The following is a 23,087-nucleotide window of genomic DNA, read 5'->3' on the forward strand; positions in this document are numbered from 1 at the left end:
GAATGCATTATATATGCATATGAAATTGCCAAAGAATCAGTGCTTACACTGGAGTCCTAGTTCATACTGGTGACTTCTCAACCTCTCCTACTGAAGGGGACTCCTGCAGAGTGGGGCCTTATGGTGATATTTTATTTGTGCTGAAATGTGATTTTATTTGTATGTTAATAAAGTTGCCTGAAGATCAGAGCTAAGAGCAAGCCATTTAGCAGAAGTCCCGTGGTGGTGGCACATGCCCTTAATCCAATCACATGGCAGGCAGAATCTCTGTGTGTTCAAGGACACAGCCAAGCCGTGACCGGAACCTTTAATCTCATTACGAACCATAGAGACCTGGAGGACTGTATAGACAGGCAGTGATGAGGAAGTCTTGTGGTTGGGTTTACAGCCAATGAGAAAGCAGAACAGAAAGGCAATAAAAAGACAGGACACAGGAAGAAGGTCTCTCAGGGGAAGGACAGCAGCGAGTGGTAAGATAAGGTAGTTTTAGCTGTTGGCTACTGTTCAATCTCTGGGCTTTTAACTCTTTATTTGGCTCTGTGTTTCTTATTTAATAAGACCATTTAGAATTACATCTACAGGGGCTCTCTTCCAGATCCCGGATTAGGCACAAACCACACCCAAACACCTAATTTCACAGAGATCCTTTATTAAGTGGGGAAGAAAAGTTAAAGTGACTGCTTTCAGATTTAAGCAGAAAAACAGCATCAAATGACCTTGCAGGTGTCATTCTTAAGAGGTGAAAAAGGGGAGGTCTGTGTTAGAATGGGCTTGTATGCTGTGGTAGAGGAGATAGGGGATGCAGGAGAAGGGGAAGGGGACACAGGAAAGAGGCAGGGATATTGTCCCAGAGGGACAAAGGACTGCCTCTGAATAGGGAGGAGACAGATGTGGCACATGGGCAAATGGCGGTTTATGAAGGTGAAAGGAGAAACCTCGCATTCGGATGAGGTGTTTTTTTTCCATTGAGCATGTTAATTAGGTGGAACAAAGGGGCCTTCTGATTGCTGGACTTTCATAGTCAGCCTCAGGAGGAAGAAGTGGCCAAATAAGGGAATAGAGCTTGGTAGCTAGCTTTAGGAATGTAATATGATTTTAGAAAGGTAGAGGGAATGTGGGAGGAGGTCAGAGCCTGCCAGGGCCACATGCTCGAGGGAGCTGTTGTCCCTTCACCTACCCCGTGACGGATGGCACCTGTGAATAGCGTACTTCTTTTTTAGTTTTGTTAATATGCCATCTTTTAATCAGTTGGCTGTTATTGACTAAGATTTTCAGGGTTTTTATGGCATTTCAAAGGATACTATAATAAATACATTCATCCCTTTGTGGGATGAGCACATACCAGTCATGTCTTTGGGAAGAATTTTCCAACATAAATTGTGATTAAAAATATGCACGTGGCTGGGCAGCAGTGGCGCACACCTTTAATCCCAGCACCCGGGAGGCAGAGCTAGGTGGATCTCTGTGAGTTCAAGGCCACCCTGGTCTACAGAGTGAGATCCAGGACAAGCACCAAAACGACACAGAGAAACCCTGTTTTGAAAAAAAAAAAAAAACACATTTGTAAACCTTTCGGGGATTTACCCCGATTGACCTGTGTAGTGTGTGTGTGTGTGTGTGTGTGTGTGTGTGTGCTTTTTTGAGTTTTGGAACTTCAAGACACGTCAAATTCCTTACAATATAACTGTTCTGCCGAGGGCCTGGGGAAAAGATATACTTCTAGACAGATCATTTTTCTAACAATATTGTATAATTTGCCATGGATGTTTTAATTTTGTCATCAGCCAGAAGTTAAGTAATCTACTGAAGTTATTAACTAAAAAAGAATTTGGGGAGATATACAATGATGCTACTGTAGCCTGGCAGTACAATGTCTCCTAAAGCACTTAGCATATAGCTTCCAAATTCGTGATATGGTCCTTTTCAGATAGTGATCTTTTGGCTTTTCCATTCCCTATAGCTTGAGAATTACTTATATAACAAATGATGCTCTGCTGTTATAGACTCGTTTGGATTGAAGTCTAATCTAGCTCCCTATGTGAATATGTGAGTATGCAGGCCCTAAAGTTCCCATGGAGTATCATCTTGGAGTAGCAGTCATTACTTATGCCTCAACTGTGAATAAGACATCCAGAGATGCATTAAAAACTGGGTGGTGCTGATGCTGCACAGGGCTAACATCAGAGGAGCCTTCACGGAACTGAGATACATGGGTCTTCATATCCAGCTAAAATGTGTGAGGTTTTATTTGTTTGTTTAATTGGTTCCTTTTTGAGACAGAGTTTTGCTCAGTATTTGAGACTGACCTTGAACTCTCCTTGTTGTCCAAGATGGCCTCAGACTTGCAATATCTTGCCTCTGCCTTCCAAGTGCTAGGATTACAGTGTGCACACAATGCTCAGCCATTTGCTTATCTAGGAATTTTTCATGGTCACCATAGGAGTCCAGTCCTAGATCCTTTATGGCACACAGAGGTTAGTGAAGATTCTGTGAACATCCAAAGCAGGGAAGATCTACAAGAATGAATCTAGCTGTCCTCCATCCTTCCTGAGGGCTTTAGCCACTCACTTTCCCCCACTTCAGTTTGTTCTTGGTTCTCTTCCTGCTGCAGCCTGCAGCCTCTGTAGCCTCCCACATCATCACAACTCAAGTTGTCAGTCCAGGGTCAGCAGAGAAATGGTCCCCAATATTCTGGCTGTCCTCATCACCTACTCAAGTTCCTTTAGGCTACTGCACTACACTGCAGTTTACTGGGCCACAGTGCTCATTTGTTCATTAGTCACTCAATGACCAACTCCCTCTTCGAGTGGAAATTCTTTTAGTCAGAACACTTCTTCCTGTAGTATTGCTGCTTGGAAATAGTCACAGTGAATGAACCTGTTTCAAAATCGAGGATGAATTGACTCAGATTCAAAGACAAGTGCTTATCCCCCCTACCACTCCTCACTGTGTGTGTGTGTGTGTGTGTGTGTGTGTGTGTGTGTGCATACATAGATGTACAGATAATAAATCACCCAAGCTCCCCTCACAGAGTGGCCATATGAAAGAATACTGATGAATTGTTACTCTGGTTCGAACAAATATCCAGTCTGAATGTGTTAGAGGTTAAGATCTAAGAAAGGACTGTAGCTAGAGTTTTCCTGCCTGGCCCACAGTCAGGACAAATCTCTCTCACCCGCCAGTCCCACAGCAGCTCAGACCCGACAAAGTAAACACAGAGGCTTATATTGGTTACAAACTGTATGGCCGTGGCTTAAATTAATCCATTTTCATTAATCTATACCTTGCCACATGGCTCGTGGCTTACCGGCATCTTCACATGCTGTTTCTCATCATGGCGGCTGACAGTGTCTCTCTGACTCAGCCTTCCACTTCCCAGCTTTATTCTCCTCCTTGTCCCGCCTATCCTTCCTGCCTAGCCAATGGCCAATCAGTGTTTTATTTATTGACCAATCAGCAACACATTTGCCATACAGAACATCCCACAGCAAAGGACTGTTGCTCCCTTTTCTTGGAACATATCTGTTTAATGTTTCCAACAAAATAAGCATGGAACAAGTTAATCAAACAGCTTTTTAGTGCCTATTTTGAGCGGGCAGTCTGTTAACTGAAGAGGAAGGCGGAAGCTGTTAGATGTTTCCTAGATAGAAGCTTACAAGTGCTACTACTCTGTATCCCATAGCCTGCAAGGAGCTGTGCTTGAGTCCAGGGCACCAACCTGCCTGCTTCTAGAGTTTTCCCAGTGATGGCTGTAATGGGCTCTAGTCATCGCTCATGGTGATTCACCATAGCGCACACAGCAGCCACTTTCTTTGACACACTTCTCTCTATCCTGTAGTTCCAGCTTGTGTGGATGTCAGCATTCCTGTCTGAGTCTCACTGATGGGTGTAGTCTGTGCTTTCTCTGGCTCTGCATGGGTCAGGCCATTCCATGCATGGGTTTATTTTTCCAAAAGAGTCATGTGTTCTTGGTCAGTATTTGTTTCCTATTGCTCTTGACAATTTCTCAGGAATAACCGAGCAAACTGTAATGCCTATGGACCATGACAGCTTTTTATAACAATTTTTAGCTAAAAATCAAAAGAATGAAATGCATGGCAGTAAGAGATTTTCACTGCATCTCTGCAGTGGAACATGACTTTGTAGAACTGCCAGGAGCCATCCCCAGCAGTGGACAGTCCCACAGAGGATGTAAGGAGTCAGTTGGGGGGATTTGGGGGGAAATATGGCATGGGGATGAGCAAGGCCATGATGATCAGGAGAATCCTGCAGCCTGACTGACTAGCAGCCAGAGTGTTTCTTTATTTATACAGAATTTAGTTAGCAGGGATACATCCATGGTGTTCCAAAATATAGATAATATCATTTTTATTTTGGGACATGTAATTCACTTCCTTTTGCTCATCTTTTAGTCATCATTAATAAACTATGACAGAACAGAGTTATAATTTCCAATCATTTTCTTTCAAGTTTTGATATCATTAATAAACAGAATTATCATTCTTACTCATTAACCCCATAACCCAGTTTTTAAGAATCTAGAGGCATAAGACATCCTGTTCTCAGGCTGGTAGCTTTGGGTTGCTTCAAGGACACTAGACCAAAACAAAATCTTCAAGCCACCCTGGGCATTTTGTCATGTCCCAAGCAGTGTATAATTAACTCTTAGTGGACCGAGTGCCCAGGAAAAATCCTCAGGTCGAAGGTGCTACAGTTATTGTTCAAATTCTGGCATAATACAATGTTTACATCTTTGTAGAATTTGTCTATATGTCTAATCCTGGCATTCTGTTGTTCCTTGGTCATACGTCACCATAGTGGCCCTGCATGGGCTAACTTTTCTGAGAAAGGGAGGTCCTGATGTCTCATACATTTATCATCTTTCCACTCCATACTTTGCTCATCAATATATCTCTGTGTAGGGCAGAGGTATATGTCACATAATTGTCTGAGTGTACAGTGGAAAGAGGCTTGTAATCTGAACTGTGAACAACTCTTCTAGCCCACCAAGTCTTGTTGACCTTTTAAAGTTTAGTTTGTTTTTATTATCTTGTTCTTGAGTAAGTACAGGGACAGATATTTCAAGAATGTCTCATAGCCTCATAAAGAGACCTCTGGCTTCTTTATGTGTCACAACCTCTAAAGCATAAGGAAGACCATAGATAAGGATAGCTCCCCAAAAGCGGGGCTAGGGGTGGGAGGAGTGGGTCGGGGAATGATATGTTCAGGACTGGGAAAGCTTAGAAGCAGCATTCCTGGGAGAAGGCATAAATGATTCATAAGGAATTTTCCATCAACCCATTATCCTCGAGTTGTACAAATACTAGAAGGACCCCAAGTATGCAACAGGTGGAGATGAAAACCAAAGGTAGCATGGCAGCCATCATGAGGCTCAGTTTTGCTGGATCTTTGTCAAGCAGCTGTGCTGGCTCTATGACTTCTGCCATTCCATTCAGATATGGCTGTGCCATAGAACATACTGTTGTGCAGGAATTAAAGATGAACAGACCTGCTTACCTGTTAATCCTGTAGAACCTGTCAGGAAGAAGGAAACTGATGCTGAGGGAAAGGGCAGGTGGATGGGGCTCAGGGCTAACATTACATTTACTGAGTTCTCTCTTCCCCTTCTTCATGTAAATTTGTCATCTGAAATTTAACTTCTCATTACAAACCCAAATACTTCTGCAACGTATATCTTATAATATGTTCTGTAAATCATTACTGAAATCCAATTATGTTTACAATTTCCTAAAGATGCCTTTTAGTTCCATCCATACACAACCAAGATTGCTCCATATCCACACAAGAGTAGGGGAATGACTTCCGTTTCCAGCAAATGCCTGCGAAAGCTCTGTGTGGTCAGTCAGGCGTGCCTTAGCTTCATCACCATTTATCCCCGGACAATGGTAAAGAGTTTAGGGGCTTGATGCAGGGAGGGAGGGAGGAGGAGGGAAGGCCAGAAGGAGAAGAGGAAGGGAGAAAGGAGGAAAGGAAGGAAGGAAGGAAGGAAGGAAGGAAAGTGGGCAGGCAGCCAGACCAAATAGATCCATAAAAAGGTTGCTTAATTTTGACCTCATGCGCTAAGTACTTAGAGCTCACTGGTAATAATCTTTTGAATTGACTCCTAATATTATGTCTGAGACACAGAGACATCTAAATACTTGCCAAAGATAGTACAGCTTGGAAATGAAAGATCTAAAACGTAATCCCAGGGAGCTATGTTAGAGTGTATGCTTTTCATCCTGTACCAAGCTGCCTCTCACAGGACTTGGCCCCAGGTAAACTGTGTGATGGGCAAATTCACCTAGTTTGTTTCCTTCACAATGACTTGAGATCATTTTTTTCTTTGAACTGTGAATTATTAATCATTATGGTCAAGATGATGATCTTTGACACCTTGATTAGCATTTTTCCACCATGGATGGAAATTTGCATGGCATTTTAAATATATTGAAGAGAATTGATTAACACTTTTGACAATTTAACAGCAAATTACTATCATGGTAAATAAAGGGAGGTGTGGAATTTCTAGCTTTCTTGCTAATATGTCTGTTCCTCCAAATTCTTTGTTGTTCTTCAGTGCTGGGGTCTAAGTATAAGTCAGCAGGTAACACTATGCATTGATCTAAACACTCTTTTTTTCTCTAGATTAGGGGGAAAATAAGAATGCACTTTAAAAATCACTTATGGTTTAGGAGATGATACATTAATCCTTAAAATGACAGAAAATCAAGATGATTGTGTCTGTGGGGTTTAATTTATTAAAATTTAATTTGCTCCTGTGCCTTGCTCTAGTAGCTCCTGTGCTAGCAAACTAGCTATAATTAGATTAGCAGCCTGCTCAGTGCTGGCGACAGCCTGTGCCTCAGAGAGCATGTGCTGGACTCTGCATGTGCCTCATCCTCATTGGCTGGCATTGCTGCTCACCCGTTTGATAGGTTTCCACAGTAATCTTTATGCTGCATTAGAGACGTAGATACAGAGGCACTGTGCTGTGTTCTTGCAGAACATAGGCAAGGTGCATGGTCGTTTATACTAAAGAAGGAATACGACCCGCAGAGCAGGTATTCTTTGTTGCAAAGACTCGGTGGATAAGGACCTTGCAGCTAACTGCAGGGGGAGGTCAGTGAAGGAGTCTCAGTTACGGTAATTACTTGAGTCTTTCTCTCTTATGAGAAACACAGCCATGCATGAAATGAAGCGTGCTCATAGTGTCATCTGTCTCCTTTGCTCTTGCTTTGTTGACGCTGTGTTTACCCCTGTGTTCCATACTAACACACATTCTCATAGACCGCTTGCCTGGTAAACAGCTCCCCTGTTCAGGAAGGAGCATTGTTTTCACCTGAATGCAAGGGTGCATGTGCTTGGGAGTGATTCTTATTGGTTCTCCTCTGTTTGGGAAAGCCGATGTTGCTTCCATCGAGGTGTCTTTGTTTGTGCATGTCAGGACTGTTGCCTTCGCTTTGAGTTCTGACTCCTGAATAATTCGAAATTAAGGAGAATTTAGCGATCATACTTTAATTAGCAGAAGGCAGAAGGCTCCTGATTTGTCATCTGACTTTAAGCTGGAGTAGTAATGCGCTATTGTTTCTTCACAGATGTGTGCAGCCTTCATTTTGCATGGCTTTCTTTGTCTTACCTTTTGTAGTTTTAATGAAGCTTCTTTAGTACAGGGAGTGTTAGCAGATTACATTCTGTGAAATAGACACATATAGGTGTTTATCAGCCACGCCTGAGGAAGTATTTGACTCCAGGCTTTGTTTAAAGGATACCACTCTTGCAGTTGAAATGCCATAGTAGAGAGATGAGTTCTTACCACTCTGATTGCTGCTTAACATTTTTGTTTCAGTTAAGGATTGCCCGGTTTGTTTTCCAGACACAGCAATAAAGAATCTGAAATTCTGTAATGATGGAAAAAATAATTAGCAAGACCAAGGCTCTAAAAATCCTCAAAACCATGTGGCCCTGTTGTGGGTCCAGAGCCCCTGTTTCCTTTTGAGTTCTGAAACTTGAAAACTGATGTCCTTCCATATCAGACTGCAGACTCTACAGAAACTTGTGTCCTGAGTCACCAGTCACAGGGCTGGCCAGCTGCCACCATGCGTCTGCTCTCAGCAGAAAGTCAGGCAGATTCTGATAACTGTCAGGGATTGTTTCCTGCTCAGGAAAAGGCAAGGTTGCAATTTATATAGTACCAATAACTGCCTTCATCCAGATCTGTATCCTGCTTCGCAGGTCAGTATGTAGTCTTTGGCAGGGGAACCCTTCAGGTTAGTAACTACACCTCACCACATGCCCTTACTCCTAGATCTGTCTGGGAGATAATAAATTATCCAGTGTCATCATTTGTTCGGTTAATATAGTTCCAAGAGGAAAGTAGGAGCGTTGTGGAAGTTCAGTGGATGGTAAAGGAATGATGCAGGTCGGTGGTCTTTAAGCAGAGATATATTGTAGCTCTATGGCTTGAGACAGTGGGGGCAATGTTTTCAACTTTGAGACACCATGGGTGGTGACACCCCTGGTGCAAACCCCATCAGTGTCGTGTGGACAGTGCCCATCCTGGTGCACTCCTGGCTGTTTCAGAGAGGGCAGCTTCAGCCAGGATGGTTTGGTTTTTCTTCCAAAGTCCAGGTACCACTTCTGTCTCCTCATCATTCTTGACCTGACATTCTCCTTATTACAGACATACAGAACCTTTCTGCCTTTTAAAACGTAGACTTGGTCATCTGAGGGGGGATACACTGATGCAGTTCTACAAAAGCCTCATTTAGATATGTTTGTATATATGAAAGTATTATTTATTTGCAGGGTTGGGATCGAACCCAGGGCCTAGCATATGGTAGGCAGGTGGTCTATCACTGAGCTATATCCCCCTTCCTTCCCTCTTAGTCTCCTAGAATACTCTCTACCTTTCTAAGGAGGCTGCCTTAAAGATAGATTGTTGTTTTCTTTATTTACTACCAAAGCACTCTCCCCTGTAAATCTGCACAGAGTGCCTTCTGTGAGCTGCATCCAAGTTTTAGATGTTACCGTAAAAGCTGGAAAGTAGCAGTGTCTGTTCTCGGGGGCTGTGACTGGCTCTTCAAGAATCACCATATCTTAAGGAATTTCTTAAATCCTTAAGTATAATGTGTATATTGTGCATTTCAGGGACATCCCTATTGCCTGCTGATGGCCAATGATGCCAGTTAACATATACTAAAAGGATATTTTAATAGCAGAACTAAAAGAAGTTCATGTTTTTGCAAAGTAACACAACATGCACTTTTATCTTCAACTTTATTACTTAACTTTTTTGTTCTTAATACATTAGGGAGAATCTGTCCCTGAGAAAGAAAATAAAAATGCATTTTTTTAGACACATTAAAATTTTGTTCATTCTCCTTCTAATTCTGTAGCTCACTGAAAGAAAAGTAACAATTCTGACCAATCAAAAATAAGTTTATCAGTGTGAACATGAAATATAATATTTTAAGAATTAAAGCATTTTCAGGGTGCTGGGGCATAGCTCAGTTGGTAGTGTGCTTGGGTATTATGCAAGAGGCCCTGGCTCCAATTCCTAGTATCTCAGAACCAAAATAGATAAAACATTTTCAGTATTGATACTTTGTCTCTTTCTTCTGGAGGCTTTCAATGACAGATGTAGGAACCAGTTTAAAATTAGAAAGCACAGAATACCATCTACCACAAAATGGCAGGGCTGAACAGGGTCTGAAAAAATAGTTTTCCAAAAGAAGAGCCATGGGAAGTGTAGGCTGCTGGACATAGGAGTTTCAGGGTAGGACAGTCGGTGGCTGGTGACTGACCACTTGGGTGCCTGTTATTCCAAAGGAATGGGGAGATGCCACTTGCAGTTGATAACTGTTTCAGGGTTGACCCTTTTGAAGTTGCCTGGATCTGAAAAAAAAATTAAATAGATTTATTCTTCTTTCAATATTTTACTCTGCAGTAAAAGGCATTTACCATGAGCTAGGCTCTGTTAAGTGTTTTATAGAAAAACATGAAAAGCCTAGTCCCTTCCTGCAAGAAGTGTTTTCTGAGGAACAGAGCCTAAATAACCACTGGTGGGGGTGGGGGCAGACCTGTGCTTTGTTTGGTCATGCCAGTGTGAGGGACCAGGTCCTTAGGAAGAAGGGAAGAGGGTTTTGGAGACAGGAGAGATGCAGCTGGACCAGCCTTCCTTCTTTCATCAGCACATCTGCCACTCAGGCCAGGAAGGCATGTGTGTGGCCTGGGATCTGTTGTGTGTTTTGAAGTATCATTGTGTCTTATTTTAGATGCATGAAAAATGTGAACTATCATTTGCTCTCTTCCTCTGTTAAATTGTTGAAGAATCCATATGCAATTGCTGGAAAAAGTGTTATTGTTAATATGTCTGCATCATGGTAGACTTGACATTCTTAAGAATGTAGCCATTAATTTGAAATTTACCTAGGAAGAATCACAAAACACTTTTATGACTGTTGTACTCTGAGTAATTTGGTGATTAATTTTGAATTTGTTCACATTGCCACAAAATACCTTTTCTGCTTTTGGGTGCCAGTAGACTCTTAATTTGACATTTATTTTCTAGGTACTCAATAAAGACAAGCTTGTAAAACTTGGCCTTGGACTGCAGCACTCCATTTCACCTTGCCATGACTAAGGCATCTGCTTTTCCAGTACTCATAAAAAATAATTTCTGAAAATGCCATGTACTTTAAATTTAGATGTCCTTTAAGTCTTGATGAATTGGTAAGGGAGGGACACTTTAAAGGCCAAGTATTTTTGCTACATCTTACTATGTCTAAAATCTCTACATGAAAATGGGTATTGTGTTTACCTTCCCTGTGGCCTTCAGCCAGAGAACATTTAACCCCTCCTGTAGTGCCTTCCCCAACTAGCTTTTATGCTTTCTTTTAGACTCTTGAAGGCAGCAGCCTCCACTTTCCACTATTGTAGCACCCAACAGGCTGAGTCTACAAGACTGTCCCTCATTGCTACTGGCCTGGGCAGCAGCTGCACTCTGGCATGATGACCTGGGAAAACCACTTTCTTCTTAGGCCTGGTGTGTCTGATTGCTCCTTCCCAACCTGTCTTCTATGTGAATATTCGCCAAGGTTCTACCTTTATCAGCTTCCTGTCTGTGCCACATACCTACACTGGCCACTCATCTGCCGCCTCACATCCCCTCTCCTTGCACAGCTAGGCTAGATGACCTCAGGGCCTTCCTTGGCTTTTCCCTCTGCCTAGAACATGGTCCCCAGGGTCTTTTGACCTGTTCCCATAGGGCTTTGATCAGTGGTCACATCTCATCAGGACTTTCTGAGAGAGAGTCTGTTTGTCTTGTTTTTCTTCCCTAATCACTCCTTTTTGGGTTGTAAATTCTAACAAATAAGATTTTTGTCTTAAACCACTAAAGCCTTGAACAGTACTTGACTCCTAGACAGTGTTCAATCAGTGCTTGCTGAATGAGTTAATAAGTGACTGCAAAAATGAACAAACCAATTACTTGTAGCATCGAAGTCCTGTGGCAACCAGGATCTCTGCTCCAGCTTGCTGAAGGGTTCTTACCCAGGCTCTCCCTTGAGTGGGCTGGGTCTCCTGCTCTGTGGATGGTGAGCACCAGTCAGCACTGAGGTTGTGTTTATGTGATTTCTTTAACCTCACTTTACGTGGTTCTTTTTGTGGGATTGTTATTGTGGTTAAATTCTCTTCTAAAAACAAAATAACAGCAAGAGTTGAAATGTAGAGGTGCCTTATAAATAAAATATACAAAAATGAGTGCATCTGTGTTACTTACCTGTCTGCTATCTAGTATTTAAATATATATTGGCTAATTATTAATGGAATTACCATTTTATGATGCTAAATACATTTATTTATCTCCCTTTTTTTGCCAAATAAAAAACACCAGTAGCCTTCTCTTCCTGTGTTTTTCAGATATTTCCTGCTGCAGAGGACATTTTAAGCAAGGAAGTCTTTCCTTGGCTTCTGCCTGCATTCTGTAAAACACTCATTGTCTTTTGGTAAGTGTATGGCTTTGCTTTGATCCATTCTAAGCAGAAGCTATTGATTGTCTCTGAAACCTGTGTCATTATTATATTAAGACAAGGAGCCTAGGGTTTCAAGTATTTTGCTCTCAGCCATTAAATAAAAAAATAAGCCCCACCAAGGTTTCTCATTTCTTGTTTGCATATGTGCTAATAATTACAATTGTTATGTACAGTAGTATTTACCACTCACCTCCCAGGTATTCAAAAGACTCCATTTGTGTGCCTGGATTTGGAGAAGACATAAAAAGTGAGCACCTTTGCCCTCTAAATGAGAAGTAGAATTGTCTGAGATTGGGCATGAGATGATGAGGTGGATCCTGGGAGCTGAGGTAGGGAGCTTTGCTGATGGCCATCATGAGAATTAGAGTGGTGAGGACAGAGTGTGAATTCCAGCTCAGAGACTGAGACAGAGAGGACCAGATAGATGGTGAAGGTGAACCAAATCTTCAGCCCTGCTCTCTTCTTGCTATGTAAGGATAGCAGTCAGTTATCTTCCTGGGCCAAGTAATTGTGTCACACTTTATCAGAGCTACTGAGCTAGATTTTGTGTTTGTATGGTTAGAAAGAGTCAACTATGTGGCACATCCACATATCAGCTGGGCTATAGGTAACAGATCTTAGCCCTGCCTCTGGTTAATTCTGATAGGGTTAGGTCAGTCTGTAAGAATTATTTCAAGTTGTTTTTATAACCATTTGCAGTTTTCTCATAAATGACATGCAAACTTTTTTTTTTAAGTGCTGCAAAAGTTTTAAGAAGCATAGGTTTTTCTCTTATCCTTGGCTTTTACCTACCAATTTCTTGTTGCATCTCTGCATCATTGACCTTTGTTCTTACCTAAGCACATGTATTATGGGTTAGTAGCATGATGAGGACATATGTAGTCACATCACTAGCATTTCTCATTGTTCTCAACAGTGCGTTTAGGACGACATTGTTTAGGAAGACATTGGGTGTTTGAAATGACTCCTTGTTCATAGAAACTAAAAAGAGAAGTGAAGTCATGAGGTAATAGGATATAAAATGATCTTATTAGGTTCTTTTTTTCATTTTCATTAGTTTAATTATTCTAGAACATGAGAACCCCTGAATATGTGACCTAAGACATTTTAAAAGAGATGAGGGTACCAGTTACTGAGAGGCCAGCCTGAGGCTGCAATTTCAGGAAACAGGTTTAAAGGCCCCTTTGTTTTTAGTTTCTTGCTATCTTAGTCAAATTTAAGTAACTGATAAAGTCAATTTCTCCTTGAAAAGGAACCTTTTAAAAAACTTCTGAAGGGTAGATTGTAATTCTTTCATATTGTGCCTACTAGATGTTTGAGAAATCATTGGGAGTGAACATAGCCCTTGCATACCTTTTGGTGTTAAGTGATCCTGACTCAAAAGTCATGCTAGTTTTTCCTCAGATAGCCTTTTTTCTTTGGATTCAAAGTTTCCTCCATAAAGAGCCCCTGTGTTCCCTGCTGGTGACTCAGCTTCCTTTCACACCGGCACCTCTGGCTTTTCTCTTCCCAGAACAGCTCTTCGCCAAGAGAGTGACTCAGAGCTCAGGTTCCTCAGCACAGTCAGGTGGGGCTCCCCTTGGGCCCTCACAGCTGACCTTGAGCAAGATCTCCTCAGGAACCAGGGCAAGTCAGCTACTGTAATGAGACTCATGTGCCTTTGGGCCAGCCAGAGCTTTTTTAACTGGAGGGAACAGATAGGGCATTCTCTTAGAAAAGCAGTTAGGGTTCTAGACGTTTACTGTAGAGATGTTTCTATAAAAGGTAGATGGTCAATAGTCTGTGCTCTAAAAGAAAATTCTGCCAAGAACAGAAAATCTAACTCTAATTTTGAGGATTTAACAACATTTATTGTGAAGTTTAACAACTATTGATTGTAATTACTAAGTTACTAATTAAGATATTTGGCACATTTAAAATGCCTTTTTAATCAAGTAAAAAACTAATTCGATTGCCTTGTGTACACGGTTGTCAGTCATTCAGGGTTATTCCCATAGAAATGGATTATGATTAGTATCTTGGTCAGTGTAGTGACTATATTCTTTATAAGAATCTATAGAAAAGAAGGCCAAGCTACATTTGAACCCATAATCTGGAAATGAACACTGTGCTGGAGGTGACTCATACCACATCTGTCCTTTGCACATGTCCTAAAAAGAAAGCCTTAGAATCTTCATGTGTAGATGGGGATATGTTCACCAGCTTCTCAATAATATAGCAAGATACCTGGAGTAAGTAATATATAGAGAAAAGGTTGACGTTGGCTTACAGTTTGGAGGTTCCGGTCTGTGATTGGCAGAACCATTATTTTTAAGTGAATGTGACATTTGGTAGTAAAGGGGAGCATGTGACACAGCAGTATGGCCCTTTTATCACTAAGAAGCAAAAGAGAAAGAAGAAGGTGGCTTCCTACAGTCCCCTGAAAGTATACTCCCCTAACGACTTAACTTCCTACTACATGGCATATCACTGCCCAGTGTCATTCCCTGGGAATCAGGCCTATGGAGAGCATCAAACATCCAGTTCACACTGTAGCAAGGATCAAAGAGGTTAAACCTTAGACCAAAGGGCAACCTTGTGATTAAATGGGGCTCTAACTTCAAACCTCTCTTACCTTGACACCACTTGATTTCTCTGCAGTAAAGGAGTGATACATGCAACAGGAAATTGGTTGTGGAAATGTGTGCAATGAAGAAACTAGAATGAGAGGGTTACAGAGAAGTAGGGACATTAGTTTGATATTAGAATGACTTCATATATTTAAGAAAGGAAAGACAGAGACTCTGAAGTTAAGAACTGATAGATGAGACTGTAAGAGTATGCACATTAGAAGAAGAGGGCAGGTATGGTGGTTGCAGTGGTCCAAAAGAATGCAAAGCTTCTTATTTTTTCCTGAACCTCTGAGGTGTCTACTGCCATTTGTAGGTACGGAGTAAAAGAATGTTCTGCTTACTGAGTTGTACAGGGAGACATATGTGCAAAGGACCACATGGTTGGCAAGTATCCTCCCCTGTCTGGTCTTTCTCTTCCATAATGTAAGATGCAAATGTATTAAAAACTTAGTTCTTTAAAAATAAGAAAGGTTGCTTTAAAATTAAATCCATTCTTGAAGGTGTGACAGAAAGCCTGAAACTACTTCTAATTGTATTTCGTTGTCTTTGGGAAAGTCTTCCTCTTTGTCAGTGGAGGAGACACCACTGTTTCTATGCTTGGTCTTTATACTCTCCAAGCATCACTGTCTTGAAATACTTATATATTAATTGTCAACTTGTCAGAATCTAGAATCACCTGGCAGGTGGACATCTGGGCATGCCTATAAGGGGTTTTCTTCATGAGGATAATTGATGTGAGAAGACCCATCCTAATTGTCAGACCATTCCCTGGGCAGGGGATACTGGAGGATATAAAATAGAGAAGGTGAGCTGAGCAATAGCATGTATTCATAGCTGTGTGTTCTTGATTGCAGATGTTATGTGACAAGCTATTTCAAGCCCTGCCTCCTGTACTCCTCCACTATGATAGACAGAATAAGTCCTTCCTCCTTAAGTTGCTCTTGTTAGAATATTTTATCAAAACCACAGTTAAAAAAAGAGAACTAAGACAATGGATCTAACTCTGTAGGATACTTTCAAAGCCACATTCTCATTTCGTAGACAAACAAGTTTTCTTATGACGGTCAGCACAGCAACCTTCTTTAGAGAAGAAGCCTCGTTAGGTGACTGATATTTGAATGATGCCCCTTCAGGCATCCGGTCCTGCTGACCCTACTCTGAGGCAGCCTGTGCTGTGACCATCCTTCCTTCCCAGAAAACTCTGTTATTGACTTAGCCTTGTGCCTGTTTCTGGCATTAGCCTGAATTCTCAAGCTAGCCCAGTAATCCATTGGAAACTTTTATTGTCTCATTTCTCTTCTCCTGCCTTGTTCAACAGAGTTACCTATGTGTTGATAAGTTTAAATTACAGAGTCACCACTTACCTAACATCTCCAGTCTTTTCAGTGTCTGTAACTCTTCTCTTCTCTGCATGCCTGGCTCACTGCAGTTTAGGGTTGGCTTCTTGTATGTGTGTTGGTGGGGGGTGTACGTTCACATCAGTACATGTACTTGTTGCTTTGTTATCAGAATTCATGAATGTTTAACCATTCAGCAAATCTATAACTCATATAACAGAAGTCTTTACAACTTAACAGAAAACATGGTTCTTAGTCAGCTGTCTGTCTAAAGCAGAGTATCTGAGACAGGCTCCTTATGAAGTAGGGAAGTCTATTTAGCTGACGGTTTTAGAAGACCAGAGGCACTGGCGCCTGTGTCAAATCCAAGCTGTAGTACCGTCAACAAATGGTATTGAAATGAGAACTTTCTTTAAGCATCTGTGTACTTTGTCTCAAACTATATGATAAAATCATTTCAAAACTTTACATTAAGACTACAAACATTGACTCAAAAACATCAGTGAATGTAGGGAAGCAAGCATGACCTTCTTCTCATTCTGTAAGTTTCATTAAAATCGTAGCAACTTTTGAATCCTCCAGCATCACAGAGTCCTATGAGCTTATCAGCTGCTGAAGTGGATTGAAGCAGTTTGCACTTGCAGCTCAGAAGCCCTTCTCGAAATGGAAACTTGGTTCAGCAGTACAGAATGAGAGCTGACGTCAGTTCTTAAATGGCCATACTGGAGTGGCATCTTAGTGGACCTAATATAGGAAGCATAACTGGGGGTGATAACGTGATTTCCTCTGGAAATCATGGAGACCTCTGACAGCAGAGAGAGCTGCAGGTAGAGCTTGAGTCAGGTCCTCTTTGTGAGGAAAGTTCCACTTCAGATTTTGCTCCCTGGGGAAGGCTTCTTAGCGCTGCATTTATACCTGCCCAAGGGAGCATTCTGCATGCTCTGAGACCTTGAGAGGGTGCATGCTAGTCCTTTAGTCTGTGAGTACATAACAGGTACTGATCATGACCCATCTGACAGTGTAGTTCATTTCTTCTGCAGTATTCTGGGAGATGATAAACACATTACAAGATACAAGTTGGTTTAGATCTGGCTCAGTAAAGAGGATTTCAGTTATTTGGGATTTTAGTCAGACTAACACAGGAAAAGAGAGGCCAGAGTTTCTCACCTGCATCCCTCAATCTCTGACAGCAGCAGCTGGAGTAAAATCCAGGAGCTATTCCCACAGGAAGAAAGAAAAACAATAACTAGTAACTGTAGGATGATGCATCAGTTTATTTGGTCTGGGGCAGCATGTTGTATACCCCAAATGCATACAACCAAATTTATTTTAAAATAAAATCAACTTTTAGGACTTGAGCTTAAACTTTAAATAAGTCAAATGACGTAGCAATCAGAGCACAAATGTCAATAATAATGGTCTTTCAAAGGCTGGGGTATCACTTGCCTAGTATTTGCAGGGCTCTGGGATTGATCCCCAGGACTGAAAAGTAGGAGAAAGTGGGGATACTCTTGAAATCCAGACTCACTTGAATTCAAATATTATTTTTGTTCAGAGTCCAGCTCCCCTAGAGTTGAGATTTTAACTCCAATTGGCTGTTTTCTTTGGATGCAAAGGTCTGGATTATTTGTGATTGGCTCAAGTTCCAGAGTTGCCTTCTAACTGTGTACTGGGAGAGGTCTGTCTCAAAAGTACACACATCAAAACTCAAAGTACGGCCTCATCCACTGTTCACACCTCCTCTCATCGACTTCCAGTTGCATTTAATTGACGCTTTATGTGTGCAGTGCTGGCTATACCTCTGGGTTAAATGGAGGCTCTGAATCTATTAAAACAGGCATGAAAAGATAGGTTGGGCTTCTTTTTCCACTTCTAGTTCAACAATTGATGGTGTATTTTTTTTGATTCAAAAATACGTTTTTATTTGGGAAAAGAGAGTGATGGCCCTTTACTTAATGAATGAGAATCTTAGAAAACTAATATATGGCTTTTATAATCATCTTGCAATTCAGAAAAGTATATATGTTTTGCTCAGGACCAAGGGGCTGCACATTTGATTTTAGAAGGTATGAGGAAATGTCTAGTAACATCCCTGGCCCATTTCTCTATTAACCATTTGAAGGCTGTATGCTTTTCTACCTCTCCAGTAGCCATGTCCATCATGTAGCCTGCTTTTGGGTTTTCCAGCAGTGGTTTATTCCAGCTGCTGTCCTTGGGCACTGGCCACTCAAATTCAGTAGCACCCACTCCAGTACCTTATCTGACTACAGCATCGTTTTCATAATGGGATCGATCACTAGCCCTCTTAAGGGCAGTCAACAAGAGTTTCAGACCAAAATGTCCTGCCTCGGTTATAGCCTTTGAGAGCAAGCATTCTTATTTTTAGCAGCCTTTGGTTACTAAGCATTTGATTAAGAGATGATAAGTGCGATTAAAAAAAATGATTTGAGTGTGCCACTTTAAATCTGCTTTAACAAATGGAAATTATGAGATCACTTGGAGACATTTTATACCAAATTTGTAGTTTATTGGGGTTTCTCATTGCACCCTTGGCATGATACTTGACATGACATGCATGTTTGCTGTGTACCTTATTAATTTTAAATGCACAGTTGTGTTTCTGAGCATTCTATGATGATTGACACTTGCATCTGGTTAGTACTGTCATTTTTAAGACTGTTGAAACCTGGCTTTGAAGTACTGTCTGACGTGTTGTATTAGTCAGGGTTCTCTAGAGTAACAGAACTTATAGAATGACTCTCTCTACACACACACATACATAAAGGGGCTTTATTAGAATGACTTACAGGCTGTCGCCCAGCTAATCCAATAATGGCTGCCTAGATACAGAAGATCTAAGAATCCAGTAGTTATTCAGTCCATGAGACTGGATGTCTCAGCTGGTCTCCAATATATACCAGAATCTTAGAGAAGTAGGCTGTAATTGGGAGTTTCTCTTCTGCCTACAAATTCCCAAATAATCATTCAGGGACTTAATATTAATTATAAATGTTTGACCAGTGGCTCAGGCTTATTACTAGTTAGCTCTTACTACTTAAATTAACCCATTTTTATTAATCTGTGTATTGCCATGAGGCCATGGTATTACCGATCTGCTGACAACTTGGTCCTTGGAGAGCTGGATATCATCTGCCAGACTCCACCCTTCTCCTATCTCTCTTCTTGGATTTCCTGCCTGACTGTATCATATCTTGCTATAGGCCAAAGTAGCTTTATTCATCAACCAATGAGAGTAGCACATATTCACAGGGTACAGAAGGACATCCCACATCATTTCTCAAAAGGGAAGGTTTTAACTTTAACATAGTAAGATTATATGTAACAAAACAGTTATCAGGCAAGAATTATAGTTATGATATAATTCTTTAGTCTATTTGTATTTGGCAAGATTAAAGAAAATATTCTATCATTTATCCTATCTTTGTGAATCTAAAGTTTTATATCTAATTTATTTTTTATCATAATTAAGGAAAACTATAATTATAATTATCTAGTCTTCCACTCCATTAAAGGCCATACAAGAATATAATATTATCTGAGTAAACAGGAAGAGCATTGTAAACAACTTCCAAAATTTTAGAAATGACAGAAACATTTGGCTGCCTGGACAGTCATGCAAAGTTCCTCTGCAATGTTGGGGCATCCATCTTCAACCTATAGGCCTAGAGTATCTGGTAGACTTTTCTGTGAAGCAGCAAATTTGAAGGGCCATCCCACCTTGTTTTGGCAAAGTTCAGCAGTCATTTTTGCTGTGGGTGCTGCATATCCGGTTATATAGCATACAGTCAAGCAGTCAAGGCAAAAGCAGTTTCTTGCCCAAATGGTTAATTTTACCATAATGAAAGCAAACTCCTATGGAGTTTCTATGATGCCCATCATCCTTTTATGAAGTAAATTGGTGCTGCCAGGAACAGATGTATCTTATTGTCATGAAAAGTCCAAGTTATTAAAACATTTTAAATGCTGTATTCTGTAGGTCTTTGAATTATTTAAAGATTACCTATCTATCTACCTATATATATCACTGTATATCTAAAAAACCTAACTAGCATGAGTATAAGTTTGATTATTGTAGATGACTATTAATCTGTATTTCTTAGTTACATATTACATTTTTAAATGAATTGCATAAACACAGTATCTTAAACAAGAGTAGAAATATATATACAGTATAACAAAATTGATTTTAAATTTGTATCAATAAACCAAAATCCATATTAATGTAAAATTTGTAAGATTAACAGTTTTTTTCATATTAAAGTAGATTCAGTAATCTTTTATCTTGTCATTTCTATATCATATCCCCCTTTCTTCTTTTAGAAAGAGATTGGTTATGACCAATAACAATTTGTAACCAAACCCCTAAACAAGGAAAAATATCCATAATCTATTTTTGGGAATGTGGGCATAGTTTTTTAGGCTACTTCCTGCTGATTGGGGGCACTGGTAATCTTTGGAAGACACTGAGGAAATTTAGGATAATGGTCAAATCCTGACTGGAGTAGTCTGTGAGGCTGGATCATCTCAGCCAGGAGCCTTGAAGCTGTTTTTGATGTTGGGTCATCTGTGCCATTTTTGTTGGTGTTTGGTCCCCTTGTTCTGAAAATTTATAAATTTTAAAGGTAACATACATATCTATATTAATACAAGTATAAACTGTGCATTGTACACAAGCCAGTGAAAGATAATTTTTTTGTTTTCTGTCTGAGCAGGTAAAATATGAGTCACGTGTCTTGTAGTTACTTTAGGCTTATTTATCCATATCTGTAGTCAGGATTTCAAGGGGTCTTCCTCAGTCAAATCTGTTCATCTTTAACTTTGAATGAATTAATAGCCTCTTGTTTCCTATGGAAATAAAGGCAGAACCTCTTTCCCAAAGTAACATATCTTTTGAATTAAATTTTTAAGTGAAGACATTTTTAAAATACTTAAGTTGGTTTAATCCAGCAATATTTATAATCAAATGTCTCATAGCAGTCAGAATTTTTGAAGACAACACAATATACATAATCCAGACTTTCTGTGCATTTTCCATCCTCATGTGGCTTATTTTCTTTATATTACTTTACTCCCCTTTCTAAGGACTTTATTTTATTCTTTTAATTCTATATTTTAAGGCTGTTTATATCTTTCTGTTTTCTCTCTCAAGCTTAAGTGTATCTTTTAAACATGTTGTAACCCATTTAGAGGCCTTTTTTTAAACTTTTTTTTTCATTTTTCTTTATTAAGAAATTTTCTACTCACTCCAGATACCACCAACAGATCCCCCCTCCTCCCTCCTCCCACCTCCCAGCCCTCTCTTCCAAGCCACTCTGCATCCCCATATCCCCCAAATCAAGGTCTCCTATGGGGAGTCAGCAGAGCCCAGCACACTGAGCCTAGGCAGGTCCAAGCCCCTTCCCACTGCACCAAGGCTGTGCAAGGAGTCACACCACAGGCACCGGGTTCCCAGAAGCCTGCCCATGCACCAGGGACAGATCCTGATCCCCCTGCCTGGATGTCCCCCAAACAGTTCAAGCCAAACAAGTGTCTTCCATATCCAGAGGACCTAGTCCAGTCCCATGGGGGCTCCACAGCCACCAATCCACAGTTCATGGGCTTCCACTAGTGTGGCCAATCATCTCTGCACATCTTCCCATCATGATCTCGATGTCCCTTGCCTGCAGAATCCCTCCTCTCTCTCATCAATTGTTTTCCTGGAGCTCAGCCTGGTGCCTGGCCATGGATCTCTGCATCTGTAGAGGCCTTTTTTTTTTTTTTTCTGAATCTGTTTTTATTGTGTTTCTTAACCCTTTGTCTATATAAACAAAAACCTTAACCCAACCAATGAGAGCAACACTTATTCACAGTGTACAGAAGAACTGAACATCCCATATCAATAGGATCTAGTGCCAGTGAAAGAATGGACTTGCTAGTGAGGGTGGGAAGAAGTAGGCAGAGAGAGAGAGAGACAGAGACAGAGAGAGAGATTGCTTCCTTCCTTCTTATTCTTTATGTAGGCTGATAGCAGAAGGCATGGCCCAGGTTAAAAGAGGATCTTCCCACCTCAAAGATCAGAATTCCCATTTCAAATGACCCAGCTGAGAAAAAATCCCTCATAGGTGTCCTCAGCCATTTTTCTGTTTTAGTTAATTCTAGATGTAATCCAGTTGACAACCAAGAATAGCAATCACAAGTGCTGTTATAGTTCAGACTAATACATCACATTTTAATTGGCATTGGCCTCATAAATCAAAAGGACCACTGTGCACTTAAGAAATGCCATAGAGGATTCCACACTTGTATGGAATTCCACACTTGTATGAAACTTGTATGGCACTACCAGGGTGAGTGAAATACTTTACGACTACCACCTTCGGCTTTAGCCCCTCACTTGTCATGGTGGACTTGGGTTCCTTAAGAGAACTTGTCAGTACTTATGTATTTCCCAATATGGAGAATGAAATGTTAATATTCAAACAACTTCAGGTGGCAGTGGCTCACAAGGTATTAAAGGGACAGTTATAGAGTTTCTGCCACAGTCCACTGCCACAGTCTGGATATTAAATGCTCTAGTGTGGATTTTAAGGGCCCACATATTGAAGTTGTGTTCCCCGGGCTGTGATGGGCTGGAGACTGATGGATCCTCTAGGAAGGGGAGCCCACTGTGAAGGGGCTAGGCCATTAGGGCTGTGCCCTTGCCATGGGACCCAGTCCCTTCCTCTCCTTTGCTTCCCAGTCACTATGAGATAAACAGAGCCTCTCCACCATGGTGTACTGTGCTGTCAATGATATCATATAAAATAATGTGGGAATTGTCTGTGAACTGACCCTCTTGACACTGTGTACCAAGACAAGGCAGAAACAAAAGCCAATATGTGAATCAGTGTTCCACTTTAGGCTTGTTTGTTACGTGTTCTCAGAGAGATCATGTTCATGTCCTCAAGGTCCATGGCAGAGCTGTTTAGCTTTCTGGAGTCCAGCTTACTTTTTTAAGACTGTCAGTATTGCAGCCGCTGCTGCAATATGCTTTGTTCATGGGCTTGTACATTTACAAATCACTTTCACTCAGTATCCTTGAGTGACAAGGTGTGGGTAATTGT

General features: G+C 40.8%; 1 protein-coding gene across 5 annotated transcripts in view; it reads left to right on the forward strand.

The window, feature by feature from the left end:
- Fam110b (family with sequence similarity 110 member B) overlaps positions 1–23,087 on the forward strand; it is a 133,938-nt gene that overhangs the window by 56,988 nt on the left and 53,863 nt on the right. For 3 of the 5 annotated variants that reach the window (XM_052715554.1, XM_052715553.1, XM_052715555.1), the window contains one exon: positions 11,923–12,008. The gene's annotated coding sequence lies outside the window, so the exon portion shown is untranslated. Of the gene's footprint in view, positions 1–6,947; positions 7,147–11,922; positions 12,009–23,087 lie in introns of those variants that run through there. The other 2 variants (XM_052715552.1, XM_052715556.1) reach the window with 2 other exon arrangements.

Source organism: Peromyscus californicus, unplaced genomic scaffold, assembly GCF_007827085.1.
Source record: "Peromyscus californicus insignis strain IS unplaced genomic scaffold, ASM782708v3 Scaffold_5__1_contigs__length_169319896, whole genome shotgun sequence".
Taxonomy (NCBI): domain Eukaryota; kingdom Metazoa; phylum Chordata; class Mammalia; order Rodentia; family Cricetidae; genus Peromyscus; species Peromyscus californicus.